At 42.9% G+C, this 4,925-nt stretch overlaps 1 long non-coding RNA gene across 3 annotated transcripts; it reads left to right on the top strand.

Annotated features, from left to right (window-relative positions):
- Positions 1-949: 949 nt before the first annotated feature.
- LOC146686486 (uncharacterized) lies at positions 950-4,028 on the top strand. 3 transcript variants are annotated; one of them, XR_014916758.1, is made up of 5 exons: positions 950-1,235; positions 1,679-1,714; positions 2,073-2,225; positions 2,592-2,682; positions 3,277-4,028. It is a non-coding gene; the product is annotated as an uncharacterized LOC146686486 (long non-coding RNA). The 3 variants fall into 3 exon arrangements; XR_014916757.1 differs by having other exon boundaries at positions 1,651-1,714; XR_014916756.1 differs by lacking the exon at positions 950-1,235 and having other exon boundaries at positions 1,243-1,714.
- Positions 4,029-4,925: the final 897 nt, after the last annotated feature.

Genomic DNA, 4,925 nt, shown 5'->3' with positions numbered 1-4,925 from the left:
ATTTATTAAATGTATAACTGTGTGGTGGGGGCGTGGTCTGCGGTGCCGTGCAGGGAGGGCGGACGCACCTGCACGGCATCCTTAATCACGCCCGCCTAGTTAAAAACACGGGGACTGAGGGGTTTGGGGGTGTTGTGGTGTGGTGAGATGTAAATAAAGATGACTCTGAACGTTGCTCCGTGGTCCCGCCGTGTCTTATTCACGCCACATTGGTGCCGAAACCCAGGAGGCAGCACGGCGGGTCCATATCGGAGCCAGGGAATGGAGGAGCTGGCCCAGAGGGTGGCCGAAATGGCGGCCGCCCAGCGGGAGCAGGCGGCGGAGGTGCGTCGCCAGCAGGAAGAGCTGCAGGACCAGTCCGAGCGGCACCTGGAAAGGATTGGGGAGCTGGCGGCGCTGCTCTGGGCCTGGGCGCCACCCCCACAGGTGTGTCCCGAGGACAGTGAAGCGGTGGAGGAGCCGCGTGAGGCACCTCAGCAGCCGGAGGTGGCAGACGAGGCGCGCGGGGATCTGCGCCTGCCGGAGGAGGGGGAACAGCCAGGTGAAGGGCTGCTCCTGCCGGGAGTGGTGGATGAGCCGCTCCAACCGGAGGCGGCAGACGAGGTGCGCGAGGGTCTGCGCCGGTTGGAGAAAGAGGAGCTGAACGAGGGGCTGCTCGAGCCGGGAGTGGCGGCGGAGGGAGCAGTAGTGACGGAGGAGTCGCGCTATGGGCTGCTCCAGCAGAGAGCGACAGCGGTGACGGAGGGGCCGCGCAAGGAGCTGGAGGTCCCAGTGCCAGGGGAGCTTGCTCGAGTGGAACTGGCGAGCGAGGCGGGCGCCACGCTTGAGATCGCCGTGCTCGCCAGAACGGCCTCACCACCACCAGAGGCCTGTACACGCCACACCTCTGCCCAGCCACCTGTGAGCTGGGGCTCACGCTTGTGCCGGCCGCGCCGGGTGCACCTGCACTGAAAAAAAGGGACTGGCCATCTCTTGGATTTATGTAAGCATCTTGCATGCATTTAACACAATTGCCTCATGTTTTAAAGTTAAATGTAACTATATAGTGTAAAAACTACATGATATGCAGAAAGGGTGTATTAAATTGTTCATATCATGTTCAGGTGACGTAAGTCAATAAGATAGCAACGTTAAATCTCGTGAAACCACGCGTGATTTCATCTCGCGGGCTTTGGATCGTGGTTTAAAAAAGGCATCCATCTCAGTCAAGTCGAGCAGCCAACTCTACGTTTTTGGTATGTCTTGATTTTTTTGAATTCATTTTTACCATAATTCAGCCAAATGTAGTTAAACGTCTAGAGTGTCGCCATGTAACATGCTAAAAAAGAGCCGTTAGCTTATTTGCTGTTTTATCTGTTGTCAAAGAATTGGCGCTTTTTCATTTGAATTTGTCTTTGGCACAAGAGCCGTAATATCACATTAAACCTAATTACGAGGCACTCATAACATAATTTGGTTTTCTGTGTGAATAGATTTGTCAACTGACTCTTCAGTTACATTGTGTATTTACTGCACCGTGGTGTTAGTGAGATTTTGGACATTGAACAGCTTTAGCTAATATCATCAGCGGCATTATGCTAGCTTACATCCCTACCCCTCCTGCCCTCACCTGCTGTCCTTTTGTTTTTGTTTTTTTTGCTGCACATTGAGAGATGACCTCTATTCTGCATTTCACCAGGAGTCAGCTGATGGATTGTGGGTTCAAGGTGTTATGGTAAGAAAGTATATTCTATTTTCGTTTCTGTAACTTAATTATAATAGGTTTTTTATAATTATTAGGTGCATGCATACTCACCCTATTAATACAACTGAGAGATCCAAAATCTGCCATAGGTTTAACTTATACCTGTATGTATTGCCAGAAAGGTGATTACTGGACTCACATTAATGCACACTTGAACTGAAATGAGGTTGTAACTTGTGGGTTGTTGGGTTGCAAATCAGAAACAAACATCTTTGGATTTTTTTTAATCCCATAAGATCTGGAAACACAGTTTTTATTCAACAAAACATTACTGATTAACCAAGCACAGTGCCTGCTGTTATTTCAAAATAATTTTATGTCATTTCAGATAAAATGCAGCATTCCAGTGCATCCCAACCATGCCTTTACAGTCAAGGTTTCTGACGGAGCTGAGTTTTTCTCTGACAGTCTGCTGAAAGTGTTTGCAAAGTGATCGGGGGAACAGGGCACAAAGCTAAAGGATGTAGCTGCCATAATGACAGTAAGAACTTTAAAATTCTTTAACTACAAAGTGTATATGTATTGCATTAGGTCAGTAAAAGATTTTTATGCTACATCCATTGAAACAGTCAACTATTACCTGTGAGTAATGATTCCACTAAAAGGATGCCATAATTTTCGTCATGCATTTACTGGCCCACTGAGAAAAAATTATCTTTTTTTAAAAATAAATGTTCTGGAAACTATATATCCATAAAGTTGATGTCAAACAGGAACTTTTGATATTGCTTTGTAGATGCTGGTGTTGCATGTTGACTGGTTTAAAAAGTCAAGAGTTTTTGTCTGGGATCATTTTCTTCTGTGCTACTGAAAAGTTCACAAATCTCTGTTTTCTTTGTTATAATAGTCAAGGATGACATTAATGCTCGGAGTCCCTCATCAAAGTGCTCTGCATCTGTGTGAAAGACAATTGCAACATCTTGGTGCAGGAGTTCATGGTGAGTGTTTTATGAGTAGATTGTGGCTTTGCAACATTTAAAAATGCATTTAGTTATCCACTTGATCCTCATTGGACTGGTTAGGACCAGTAGTCCTCTTTAATAATTTGAAGTTCACATGAGGCCTGGTAGTGAACTCGGCCGCCGGCCCTTGAGGCCCCATCCCCACCCCTGTATTAGGGGTCACATCAGTGTGAAGAAACTTTAAATTTGTCATTCTAATGAACAAAGGAAAATCCCACCAATATTTATATTAGCTTTTGTTTGAAAAAATGACCAACTGACCAACAGCTAACCAAATTGTGGGGCTGAAAGTCTAAATTCTAACATCTTCTGAGTGACATAACCTGGATTTCTGATGGGCCGGTGTCTTTCTAACAAAAACTAATGTAAAGCATTTGAAATTATTATGTTTTTCACCCTCTCTTAGAAACTCTGTTAGACCATGAATGGCAGCATGGCAGGCCACTCTTTGGCTATAGCTATTTACTATGTTGCTTGCATTGGTTTAAATTACTCTAACATTAGAACTGGTAGATTCAAAAGAGATGAGTTTAAAAAGGAATCTTAAAGAAATGTTTTGTGTTTAACCAGGACTTGACTGAGGCCACTGCACAGATTGAGAAAACCACAATGAACATCTGTCTCCAGAGGATGCGGCAGGCAATGACTTTTCTGATGTTGTTCTTCAAGATCTGGATAACGTGACCTTTGCAGTAGCCATGCTGTTTGGACCTTTTTTATTCCTTCAACATGAGTTACCCATCACAACTCTGCTACACTTTTGAGGTGATTCAATGGGTGGTAATGGAGTTGGATGCAACTCAGCTCTCAAGAAAAGCTCACAACTAAGACAAAACTGCTCCTGCAACGAAGCTCACTGTTATGCATGTGAGGTGACCAGCTCTAGGTGAGAGGACATTTAAATCTCACACTTGTTCTGCTGCATTTTTGAAGCTCAATTCCAGGAACGGATCGCAGGGTTCATTTTTATATACTCTGCAACTGCCATGAGGACGAGCCGTTTTTTGTTGTTGTTTGTTTTTCCTTTTGCTCTGTACAAGTTCTGTTTGTCTGTTTGGCAGCATTTTTAAATTTCTCTTTGTATTTTTTCTTTCTTTTACTAGTGAAGAGATGTAGCATGAACAGTTATACAGTCTAAATATCCCATATGGGTCGTGTGAAATGGTATTTTCAGTTTCATTCAGTTGAAGTAAAGAACGTTGAATATTTCTAAGTGTGCTGTTTTGAACCAAGATGTCACAGTATGATCAGTGCTGTAATTTTTGACAGTCACTGTATCAATGTTATTTTTGCGTCTCTTGAATAAAGGTTTTGACCTGCAAGTGCTAATTTCTTTAGTTATTGGGGTAAAATGGGTAGTGTTAATAGGAAGGTGTTTGCCAATTCAGTAACCTAATTTAATGTTAATGGAAACTAACATTACCTCAAATTGTTTAGTCATAATTGTTGTTTAACTGAATCTTGACGTTAGAGGCCTTAAATAGAATGTTTTGTATTGTTCTTTCCCAACATTTTTCAAAAGAAACAGTCCAATTTCTTTGCTGTGATTGATTCCAGAGAACACGGAAGAACTGACATTATTTAACTGTTGATTTATATAGATTCAGTAGAGGAGTAATGTCAGTTTAATTCTTTACCTACTGTCAATGCAGTGAAATTAGACATTTTGTTTTGAAAGGTTACTGGTGGATGCCAGCAACCATCTTGGAAGAGAACAATATAATCTGTTATAAGGCCTCCATTTGAAAATTGTGTATTTGATACTAGAATATAATAGCAAAATGTAATTTGAAGATAACATGTAGTATTTAAGTGACCAAGTAGTATTGGGTAAAAGTTATTGAATCGTGTTGGGATAACGTGAGAAAATTGTGAAGGATTAAAATATTCCAAGAGCTCAAATTACTTCATCAAAACATGTTTAAGTCACATTTTATCAACACAAATTGCACAAGTTTATTGAACATGAATAAATTGTGTTAATTTAACTCAATTGTTTAAGTTGCTGCCAAAGCAAAACATCTGTGTGCAACAAATGTCCACCATTGAATTAAGTAAATCCAACAACATATTTTTTTCAGTGTGTCACGTGTCCGACTTCCGAACCAGCTTTGCCTGCGCCGCTGGATTCGCGGGCGGCCGCCTGAACTCGCACCTCCCCGTCGCTTGGCCGGGGCCTGGGGGTGCCAGCTGTCCGGGCTGATTCCCTCTCCCACTGG

Source organism: Copadichromis virginalis, linkage group LG19, assembly GCF_057382275.1.
Source record: "Copadichromis virginalis isolate Kocher_CV1m ecotype Utaka linkage group LG19, C_Virginalis_male_GT1.1, whole genome shotgun sequence".
NCBI lineage: Eukaryota > Metazoa > Chordata > Actinopteri > Cichliformes > Cichlidae > Copadichromis > Copadichromis virginalis.
This window is presented reverse-complemented; position numbering and strand designations above follow the sequence as displayed.